Source organism: Moschus berezovskii, chromosome 19, assembly GCF_049115385.1.
Source record: "Moschus berezovskii isolate FMDL1 chromosome 19, NW_MosBer_1.0, whole genome shotgun sequence".
NCBI lineage: Eukaryota > Metazoa > Chordata > Mammalia > Artiodactyla > Moschidae > Moschus > Moschus berezovskii.
Genome location: NC_142478.1, coordinates 1,354,189 through 1,366,561, shown reverse-complemented (window position 1 = coordinate 1,366,561; position 12,373 = coordinate 1,354,189). Strand labels below are relative to the sequence as shown.

The 12,373-nt window shown below is 40.6% G+C and overlaps 1 protein-coding gene and 1 non-coding gene across 2 annotated transcripts in view; one reads left to right on the top strand and one right to left on the bottom strand.

The window, feature by feature from the left end:
- LOC129535983 (ankyrin repeat domain-containing protein 26-like) overlaps positions 1 to 12,373 on the top strand; it is a 185,177-nt gene that overhangs the window by 97,625 nt on the left and 75,179 nt on the right. The gene's annotated exons all lie outside the window — the stretch shown is intronic.
- TRNAE-CUC (transfer RNA glutamic acid (anticodon CUC)) lies at positions 1,595 to 1,666 on the bottom strand. Its single transcript has one exon. It is a non-coding gene; the product is annotated as a tRNA-Glu (tRNA).

Below are 12,373 nucleotides of genomic sequence, written 5' to 3'. Positions count from 1 at the left end.
ATTGTCACAGTTCAGGCAGGTAGTGACAGGGGCAGAGTCGGTGCCTGTAACACTTCTCCCCTTTCCAAACATCTCTGGGCATAAGAAAAGGAACCCTGACATTAGAGCATGGTGAGAAGAGATACGATTTCAAAAGAAGCAATAAACTGTGTAATAGATGTTCGTAATTAGACTGCTTGCTTCTTGTCTCAGGTTTAATAGCTTCTCAAAGACTGTGAATAAGTTAAGGGAGTTTTTAATATTCCTCTGAAATATGAACCCATGTACTACCTGGTGTTACATAATTAAAAATGTCTTTGATCTGAAGGGCCTAGATTTATCCTAGCAAATTATGCGATGAACAGCTCATCTTGAGGATTTATTCATCATGCAAACAAGTGAAGGTCATCAGTGCCAACTTTTGGGTGAGGTTTAGCATGGAGGGGAAACTGAAGCTTTATTCATTTCAAATATTGTCAAGTGTTATCCAAGAGGAAAGTCTGATTGGCATCCCAAGGGTTATCTTAATTCTGTTCACATGAGAACCATAAGTACAACTCAACAGATGACAGAGTGAAAAACATAGCCAAAGAATCAATAGACCCGTAATGCAGGAAGGGAGGACTTGCCAGAGACATCAGTTGACTTTGTCATTACATCATGCTAATCTGAATTCATGGCACTATTGTTTCCCCCCAAAGAAGGTGGAATCCTCTTCAAAACAGAATAATACTTCATAGCATAGAGTGAACAACAAGTGCATGCATCTGTGTGATCATCAGTGATGACCTCTATGGTGTGCAGAAAGTGGACCACTTCCAGTTCTGGGTCTGAGCAATGCCCAGGGTCAAGAGGTTTCACTTGTGTGGGTGGGGAGAACCCAAAACTTATCCTGAGATTTGAGTCAACTTCCTCTCCACCCAAGATATACAGGAGCTTTTAAAAAAGCTTTTATTCTATATGCCCTTATATATGGTGATCAAAATTGAGATAGCTGTCAAAGGCTTGATCTCAATGAATCCACTGTAATTCCATGGATTATACTACAGCTAAATCATGTAATTGTCTAGGATAATAAAGCAATAACAAAACTGTGTGAATCACACGAGGCAGTTCTGGCACAGTTAGCTTATATAACTTTGCTGCAAATACTAACACAATATTACAGGGGCCAAGAATCAGGCATGACTGTGACAGAGCATGCACACATTACAGGTGCAAATACTTTAGAAATAAAAACTGTTATAAATATCTTTGTTGTACTTTTTATTCTTCAATTGGGTCATGCCCACAGCATAGCAGGTAAGTTTTTGTCTGACCATTTATATGGGTTTATTAAAAGAAGGTGGATGTTAGCAGAAATGTATATGAATCAAATAGAGTAATAAAGATTTATTGGAAAGGCTATTTTTATTTTGGATTAATAAAAACTATGTTATTAATACTGAAAGAAGATACTATCACATCGTTAGCGTTACACATAGTTCATTGAAAATGGTAGGGTGGTACCTGTAATTTATATTAATGTGTAACACTGGTGACGTCTCCTCCTGTGAAGTCATGCTGTCTTAAAAATGAAACTAAAAAACAAATTAGCACCATTAGTCGAAGGACATGGAGATGCCAGGGATTGAACCTGGGCCCTCATGCATGAGAAGCATATGCTCTACCACTGAACTACATCCCCAGCCCAGGAAGGAGGCTGCCAGGCTGATGAACCAGTGCATTGACTTCTCCAAGACAATCTCTCCAGGGAACGAAAGAGCCCTGGATTATCACAGTTTCAAATTCCCATCACAGAACATTCTGAAGTATTCCTGGTGGACCTATAAATTTTGTACCTTCAGTGCAGAATGTCCTGCTACTGTATGGCTTACCACCATGCTAGTTTCCCCAGCCTTATTTATAGAGACGATGAAACACCATCTCCCTTCAAAATTTATCTTATTTATACAGTCTCCTACTCATAGATGCAAGAAAATATTTTAGTTATATTCCTTAATTTCCCCATTACTTCTGTTGCTATTTTTGTTATTTAGTTGCTAAGTCGAGTCTGACTTTTTGCAACCCCATGGACTCAAGCTCACCAGGCTTCTACATCCATGGGATTTTCCAAGCTAGAATACTGGAATGAGTGGTCATTTCTTTCTCCAAGGGATTTTCCCGACACAGGACTCAAACCCATGTCTCCTGCCTTGGCAGGCTGATTCTTTACCACTGAGCCACCTGGGAAGCCCATAGGAAATGAAAAAAGAAAAAAAGTTCTCCTCTCCTCCTACAGGTTCGTGACTGAGTACTGCAAATAAGTATGACAAAGGGCAGATTAACAAGAGGAACTCAAAGTTTATTAGCATGCGCCCTGGGTTTACATACGGAAGAAACCCAGTGATGATGAACTCAGAAGGGTGATTAGAACCTGGGACTGTATAGCACCTTGAAAGGAACAACATGTTTGTAAAAGACACAGGTAAAGGGGTCAGGCTTTGAGGGGTGCAGACTATGGGAAGGTAAACATATGGAGGAGACTAATGGAAATGAGCATGGAGTAAGTCTTGTTTGTGTCGACTGCTCACCAGTTGTTCCACTGGAGAATTGTAATCTCCCTTCCAGTACAGTGGGGGCTGCCTGGGGTCGCTCTACCTGGGGAATTTAGGGTCAGCTTCCAGGCAGATAGGGGAGTGGGGAAGAGAATTATCCTTTGTCTGCTTTTTCCTCTATCTTCTTTAACTCAGAGTAATCATTACACCAGAGTGGCATAGTTGGGGGTAGAATATTCTAAACCACTTTCATTTCTTTCCTGGGGTGAAGGTGGGAATAGGGAGTTTTGTTGTGGTGGAAGTAACGAAGAAGTAAACAAAGAAGCCGCTTACTTGTTGCAGTGACAGCTCTCTCCTCCGGACAGGGCAAGGTCATTCTGCCGCTCACCAATGGACCTAACAGCGCGCCTGAGTTCGTGGCACTATAGTGGTCAGAAGGACCAACACTGCTTTTCTCAGAGACACATTAAGTTCAAGACATAGAGAACTGCCAGCCCTGGATGTTTGCTCGCTGTGATGATCAAGATGAAACTGCTATTTGATAAATAACGTTTTCACCATAAAAGGACAAAAAAAAATACTAGAAGTAAACTGAAGAGCTGCTCTTTGGTTTCATCTACTTGGTGATCAGAACCCATAATGCTGAACACAGCATATCCTTGATCTGACTACTCACGCAGGACCTTCTAAATATTTAATGAGCTCATCACAGCCTTACAGAAAATCTAATTTCCTAGTTGTCACCAACAGCATATTCTGACTCTGACACTCCCTTCCCCATGAAAATGCAAACTTTAAAAGCACACCCTTGCCCTCTCTTAACAACACTGGTTGTTCTTGGCTAAGATACGAAGAACAATAAAATCAACCCATTGATATAGGATATAATAATATTAATGAAACTAATAAGAATCAAGTTCCAAAATAATTCAGAATTACCAAGAAAAAAAAAATCACCTCTTCTCTTTTTTAGCTCTGGTTCCAATGAAATGATGACTTTGGAAAACCTTTATCCTAACATTATCTCTTTTATAATCATAATATTTAATTTGAGAAATATATGCTAATATTCATTTGGGGAAATATGAAAGTATAAATAATTTAAATTTTGATCATAATACATCCAAAATATAGGGAATCCCTCTTGAGTAAGTTACATTGCCATTGGAGATTTTGAATCTTTCACTTTAATAATGTTGGGTCCTCACACATCAGTGAAAAGAAATCTGGCAAAAACAGATGTCAGGGAAGTGTAAATTACTAATCTATACCCAGATCTCAGGCCTATATTACGCTGAGTCTGCTCCGGTGACTGGGTCTTCCCCAGGTGGCTGAGTGGTAAAGAATCCACCTGCCAAGGCTTGAGTTCAATCTCTGGGTCAGGAAGATCCCCTGGAGAAAGAAATGACAACCTACTCCAGCATTCTTGCTTGGAAAATCCCATGCACAGCACAGAGGAGCCTGACAGGCTCCATGGGGTCACAAAGAGTCAGGCTTGACTTGGCAACTAAACAACAGGCACATGGTAAACCACAATATAAATTTCCTAATTAATTTAACATTAAGAAAGCTGAGTGCAGAAGAATTGATGCTTTTGAACTGTGGTGTTGGAGAAGACTCTTAAGAGTCCCTTGGACAACAAGGAAATCCAACCAGTCCATCCTAATGGAAATCAGTCCTGAATATTCATTGGAAGGACTGATGCTGAAGCTGAAACTCCAATACTCTGGCCACCTCATGCAAAGAGCTGGCTCATTGGAAAAGACCCTGACACTGAGAAAGACTGAGGACAGGAAGAGAAGGGGGTGACAGAGGATGGTTTGATGGCATCACCAACTCAATGGACATGAGTATGAGTGAGCTCCAGAAGTTGGTGATGAATGGGGAGGCCTGGTGTGCTGCAGTCCATGGCATCACAAACAGTTGGACACGACTGAGCAACTGATCTGAACTGACTGAAGTCTTATCTGATATATTTATTTGTTTGTTTACGTAAAGGTGCTACTTCCCAAAATGGAGTTGCTTTAGAAGTGTTGTTCTATTTTTGGAAATATAAACTTCCAAAGGAAGGTTTAGAAATCTTTTTCAATTTCATGTTTAGTGGCACAAAATCAGAAAACTAAAATATAAAATATTGAGTAATAATATCAAGATTATGGATCCCCAGAAGTATAATTGTTGTTGATCAGTTGCTAAGTTGTGTCCACTTCTTTGTGGCCCCATGATTGTCCATTGATTCAGTGATGCCATCCAACCATCTCTTCCCCTGTCACCCTCTTCTCCTTTTGCCTTCAATCTTTCCCAGCATCAGGGTCTTTTCCAATGACAAACAGCAATAAATTTGCTCGGTTTCAAGCCACAAATCTCTGGTTATTTGTTATAACAACAACAATAAACTAATACACACTGCCACCTCTACTTGATGCTGGTCTGGTAAATGGATTCTCTTTACCAGGGCGCCGTTGATCTCTTTGGAGTGACAGGGAAAAGGGAAAGGGGGACTCTCCCCTGAGTCTGTTCTCTTATCTACAGAACTGGTGCCCTGTGGATCTCATCTCTCATTTCCCTGTGCTATGGATTGAAGTGTATCCCCCAAAATCCATTGTGCAGTGCTTAGTCGCTCAGTCCTGTCTGACTCTTTGTGACCCTATGGACTGTAGCCCACCAGGCTCCTCTGTCCATGGGATTCTCTAGGCAGGAATACTGGAGTGGGTTGCCATGTCTTCTTCCAGGGGATCTTCCCAATCCAGGGATTGAACCTAGGTCTCCCACATTGCAGGTGGATTCTTTACCATCTGTGCCACCAGGGAAGCCCCCAAAATCCATATAGTGAGGTCCTAAATTCTAGAGCCTCAAAATCTGACTTATTTGGAAAGAGGGTCATTGCAGATGTAATTTATTAAGATGAGGTCATCCTGGAGTGGGGTGGGTCCCTGTTCCAATGTGACTGCTGTCCTTATAAAAAGGGGTCATTTGGACACAGACCCACAGGGACCTCCGTGTGAATGTGAAGGCCAGGTGGTGTATCTACCCACCAAGGAAAGTCAAAGGTTATGAGCAAGCTGCCAGAAGCTGGGGAGAAGGCGTGACACAGTCTCCCTTACAAACCTGGGAAGGAATCACAGCTGCTGGAGCCTTGATCGTGGCTTCTGGCCTCCAGAACCATAAGACAACAAACTTCTATCGTGTTTGTTTGTGTTGCTGTGTCTGGCAGCCCTAGTAAAGCAGGGCACCCTCCCAGACCAGGACTCAGCCTTCTGTCTCTCCAGTGGATTCTCCTAGTTCTGAGGTTAAGCATCAGAATCCTTTCAACTCTGCACCCTGCCACAGACTTCCCAGGGCTGTGTTCACGGGGAGTCACCCTCGGAGGACTGCACTTTCTTTTCATCTCAGTAGAAAATGCCCATTTGGATTTTTAGCACATACAGCTTCTCAGCCAGTAAACACACATGAATGTACTAGTTCTCAGCATTGAATACACAGCTCTTTTAAGGATTGATTTCATTTATTATCAATGACGTTTCCCCCTTATACCCTTTTGCTGTTGTTAATAATTTATCCCAGTATTAGAAATGGTTGCATCATCTATGACCCTCTCATGTTTACTTTTAATTTTTATTGATAATATGAGACAGAATTAGCTGAATGAATAACTGTAAAGTCAGCTAATTCTATCTCATGTCAGTCAAAGTAAGTCCCTGACAGTTACATCAGGCCCTGTTTCCCCATATCCCCTGATATATATGAATGCATAAGAACATCAAAACATACAACCATTGAAACTTTTCTTCCCCAGACACATCTAGTCTTAAAGGGGATGACAGAGTATAAGATGGTTGGATGGCATCACTGACTCAATGGATGTGAGTTTGAACAAACTCCAGGAGATGGTGAAGGACAGGGAAATCTGGTGTGCTTCAGTCCAGGGAGTGGCAGAGTTGGATTAAGACTTCACAACTGAACAACAAATAAAAAGTAAACTGGCAAAACCTCATGACGACAAACCAAAAGGACCCAAGTGTGGCAAAGAAGACTTCTCACAAAGGCAAACTGGATGACATAAAAATAATTTGTGTCCACATTATATTATGTATGAAAATGTTTATGATAAGGCTAAATAGTCAGAGGGATATAAATAATTCTTTCCAGCTTTTTTTAGTGATAACCATTATATCATTGTGAATTACATGAATTTCCTTTATTTGGAAATAAACAGCCAAAATAAAATTCATTTTCCTTTGCGTACATACATTAGAAAGCCAATTCTTATAACCATAATTTTGTTTACAACACAAGTGTTATGATATTTTATGATTTATTTATTTATGTGGTTCTTAGATGTTTTACCTAACCAATTCTTTGTCTCTCATCAGCTAAACCTTTTCACATATTTTGGAGACTTTCATCCAAATCTTAGCACTTCCTTGAGGTCTATATTAAACACCAAATCATACATCCTTCTCAAACAATTTTAATGAATATTAATAATGGTATATCTTTAAGTAGCTTACAAATTATTTTCTTACACACTTTATGTTCAATTTTTCTTTTTGTGAAACATTATTTTGGTTTGAATGTGGGCTTCCCTGGTTGCTCAGTTGATAAAGAATCCCCCTGCAATACAGGAGACTCAGGTTTGATCTCTGGGTCAGGAAGATCCCCTGGGGGAGGGAATGGCTACCCACTCCACTATTTTTGCCTGGGAAATCCCACGGACAGAGGAATCTGGTGGGTACAGCCAATGGGGCTGCAAAGAGTTGGACATGACTAAGTGACTTTTTTTGGTTCTGGGGTTTGTGCAAAATTATTGAATGCAGAGATCAGGATTTTCATTTTGTCTCTTTTATTTATGATATAGACCATTTTTAAAGTCTTTATTGAATTTTTAACAATATTATTTCTGTTTTATGTTTTGGTTTTTGGCCACGAGACATGTGGGATCTTCCCCTGAAGATCTTATCCCCTTATCCCCTGAAGAAGGGAATAACAACCCACTCCAGTATTCTTGCCTGGAGAATTTTGTGGACAGATGAGTCCATGGGATTGCAAAGAGTCAGACACGACTGAGAGACTAACACACACACATGTGTGGGATCTTAGCTTCCTGACCAAGGATCAAACCCACACCTGCATTGGAAGGCAAAGTCTTAGCCGCTGAACCACCAGAGAAATCCCTATTTCATTTTTTTTTTTTTTTACACTGACTTGTATAGGTACATAGTGGAACATATGTATAATTTTCTAATTAATTATCGTATTTATCATATTTATGTATATAGTCTTTAAAGGTGACAATAAAATGGAGCTGCTTTTTAAGATTTTTATTTTTAAAAATATAAAATCCCAAGTGAAGTTACTCAGTCGTGTCCAACTCTTTGTGACCCCATGGACTGTAGCCTACCAGGCTCCTCTGTCCATGGGATTTTCCAGGCAAGATTACTGGAGTGGGTTGCCATTTCCTTCTCCAGGGGATCTTCCTAACCCAGGGATCCAACCCAGGTCTCCCGCATTGTAGGCAGGTGCTTTTACCATCTGAGTCACCAGGGAAGTCTATAAAATCCCAAATAGAAGTTAAAATTCCACTTCAAATTTCCCTCTGAAATATTCTTGCCTGGGAAATCCCAGGGGCAGAGGACCCTGCTGGGCTACAGTCCATGGGATCGCAAAGAGTTGGACATGACTGAGTGACTAACTCTTTCTTTCTTTCACATTTCATATCCTACTGTAGAGTCTAAGAATACCTGATGAACATAAAGTATTAGCTCCGAGCATCAAGACTTCAGAGATGTTTTGCTACAACTGTCATACATTTGCATTTCTTAAAATGTACTTTGCATAAAAACTGGCATCTGGTAGTTCGTCGAGAAGCGTTTATTGAATGTAGAGAAGCAAGAATGTTATAAATCATTTTAGTGTTGTTTTAATATCTATTGATTTGTCTGCATCAGGTCTGACTTGCAGCTCATGGGATCTTTCATTGCGGCACATAGATTTTCTAGTTGTGGCGCGTGGGTTTGGTTGTTTTGTGCATGTGGGATCTTAGTTCTCATACCAGGGATTGAATCTGTGGCCCCTGCATTGCAAGGCGGATTCTTAACCACTGAACCACCAGGGAAGTTCCTCATTTTAGTATCTTCAACAATAGCTTTCTTGACATGACACATTTTCCTGTGAGAATAAATGTCAAGCCTCTACTCTAACTAGCTAGTCCTGATGCATTTGACTGGTGTCATTTTTTTTTTTTTTTTTTTTGAGGTATAGATGCTGGTTTGTTTCTTCTTGTGTTTTGTTTTTAAGAACATCATTTTCCTCTCTTAACGTGAAATTCCATCTCAGAGGATGATTGGTAGGATGGCAAGAATAATCCAACGGTGACATTTCTAGTGTGAAACTGACATCATAATTCTCTAAGTTCACAGATAATTCTGTAGAACTGTTTTTATACAAATATAGCAATTTTCTGCTTATGTAAGTATATAGAAGCTAAAATGCGGAGAAGGCAATGTCAAGCCACTCCAGTACTCTTGCCTAGAAAATCCCATGGATGGAGGAGCCTGGTAGGCTGCAGTCCATGGGGTCGCTACGAGTCAGACATGACTGAGCGACTTCACTTTCCCTTTTCACTTTCACACATTGGAGAAGGAAATGGCAACCCACTCCAGTGTTCTTGCCTGGAGAATCCCAGGGACGGGGGAGCCTGATGGGCTGCCATCTATGGGGTCACACACAGTCGGACACGACTGAAGTGACTTAGCAGCAGCAGCAGCAGAAGCTAAAATGAACTGAATATAAAAACTATTATTAGCATCACATGAATCACACATATCATCAAAATGTCACTTGGCGGGGGGGAAATAAGCAAAGGTTTGTCAAGTGAAAGAGACTGGCAGAAGAAGAGGGAGGAAGCAGTGTCTTGGAAAGAAACTATGATTGTCCCTGGAAAGGAATTTTCTACTTCAGAGTGACTACAATACCGTTTGATTGTGTTAATTTTATCCTCTGGCATGATGGATGATAAATCTACAGTGTTGTCAAAACTTCAACAAACAAAAGCATTAAACAGTTTTTCCTATTGACGTAATACAAAATAGGAGGAGGAAAATACAAAGAGGCCAGGGCCATCAAGCCACTGCCTTGAGGGTTTTCTTCAGGTGGATAAAGGAAAGGTAATGATTTATACCCCATTTTAATTATGCTTAAGGGAAATATTGGACACAGACCTTCCCAGGTGGCACAGTGGTAAAGAATCCACTTGCCAATGTGGGAGATAGAGTTTTGATCCCTGAGTTAGGAAGAACACTTGGAGAAGGACATGACAACCCACTCCAGTATTGTTGCCTGGGAAATCTCCTGGACAGAGGAACTCGGCAGTCTACAATCCATGGGATTGCAAAGAGTCGGGCATGACTGAACACGCAACTACAGTGCTGGACAATAGGCTTCAGAACTGAAGGGGGTTGCATGAGAAGAGCACTGTGTGCTTCAGGGATACACCAGGGAGAGACAACATGTGGACAAGCCTTGGACTGAAAATCAGAGAACTGTGCTAGTTTTTATTCTGTCACCCAAGGAGTTGGTTTGACTTCCAAGCCAGACACTAACAGGAACCACTGGATTATTCACAACAGCCAAGATATGGAAACAGCCTGAAAGTCCAGTGATGGATGAATGGATAAGAAAATGTGATATCTATGTCCATATATGTATCTATATATCTATATACACATATCTACTGTATCTACATATGCATATATCTAGACACATATACATATATACACATATCTATATATGCAAATTGGGCTATTATTCAACCAAATGGAAGAGGGACAATCCATTTGCAACAACATGGATGAACCTGGAGGATGTCATGCGCAGTGAAATAAGCCAGACACAGAAAGACAAATACTGCATGATCTCACATATATGTGGAATCTAAAAAACTAGAACTGCTAGAAGCAGAGTATGTAGTAGTTGCTAGGGACTAAATGGTGGGGAAATTGGGGAGATATTAGCGGAAGTGTTGAAACTTCCAGTTATAAGATGAAAGTTCTGGGGACCTAATGTACAGCAAGGTAACTGCAGTTAATAATGTGTATTGTATACTTGAAATTTGCTAACAGAGTAGATCGTGTCTTCTTACCACCAAAAAATGGTAACTAAGTGAGGGAATGATGTGCTCGTAGATTGACTGTGAGCGTCGTTTTGCGAAGCACACATATGACGAAACACCACGCGGACAACTTAGAGTTTCTGTTTCTCAATAATTTCTCAATAAAACTGGAAAAAATTGCAATTGGGTAGATAATCTGCTACATCTTTTGGCTTAGAAGATCAGAAAAGCCAGAAATATTTTTTAGGGACTTCGCTGGTGGCCCAGTGGCTACGACTCTGTGCTCCCAACGCAGGTCTGGCTTCAATCCCTGGTCGGGGGACTAGATCCCACACGCCACAGCTAAAAGCTTGTGCGCCCTGACTAAAAGATCCCACAATTAAGACCTGATGCAGACAAATAAACAAATAAATATTTTTTTAAAAGAACCATTTTAAAAATGTTTATTTCACGATTCTCACCAATCTTCATCACCACTTAAGGTTACGGAAATATCAGAAATAGAGAGGGAGCTTACATGTAAAGAATGAAGAACTTCTAGATAACTGCTTCCCACAGAACTTTCTGTGATGATGAAAATGTTCCACCTCTGCATTGTCACTGAACCCACCAGAACGCTAGGCACTTGAAATGCAGTTGGTGTGACTAGTGAACTGAAGTTTTTACTGTATTAATTTCAGTAGAAACAGCCGCAGCAGCCACCGGCTGCTGAATCAGCCTGTGTCGTTCTGGGGTCTTGGCTGATTCTGCCCGCTCTTCCTGGGTGATCTTACCTGCATTCTCATCCTTCCTGAACGCCTGGATACGGGCATGCCCCATCTCCACCTCATGCAGTGTCTAACACATATGAGCGACTCTTCAGGTGACAGGCATCACCCTGAGAACTCTGCACACAGCATCTTATTCCAGCTCCCCCAGCTCCCTTATGCCATAAATACAATTGTTCAAATTAACTTGCAGCTGAGAAAAACAAGAACAAGCTGATTCATGTTTGAATAAGAAGTTAAACAAAATAACCTTCATAATGCCCCAATCTTGGCGTATAAACCTAAGTTAAATGCTTTGCCTAAGGGCATGGCTATCTGACAAAGCCAGGGCCACTCTCAATTTTCTGCTCATTCTGATTTCCACTCTGCTACCCTGTGGAATGGACGCCTGCTGTATAAGTGAAAACGCAACAACAACAGCAGAAAACCTCCACCAAGAAACTACAGATCCAGGTGAACCATACTGAGGAAACAGGGTGGACTTGAGAAAAAGATGCTTTTTAAAAAAATGATTCAAGTTGGTTAGGGAAAGTGCTAGTAAAAGATTTCCTGTGTGACCACTTCTGAGTTTACAGAGGGTAGAACTCTCTCCCTCTGAACTTCTTAGGATGCATACAATCACATATACAATTTTAAAGTAATAATAAAATGGGACTTTTCAATACCAACTTTAAGGAACTCAGGTTAAAAATCAGTCTTTCCTAGATTGTCTAATTGTGGGTTGGCGTGTTAGTCCATGGGAATATTGAAGAGTCCTAGCTCTCTGATTGTATGACATGTTAGACATTAGTTTGACTTTAATTTGAAGATCCTGAAGAACATGTTGGAAAGTAGAGAAATTCATAATGAGACAGGAGAGAGAAAGACAGTTTTGGCTCCCTTTTGTTCAATTTCAGAGAATCAAACATCTCTTGAAGCTATTAGGAAGAACATAAAAAAGGTCATTTCTCAGTCAATGTGACAAGAATATATTTAATCTC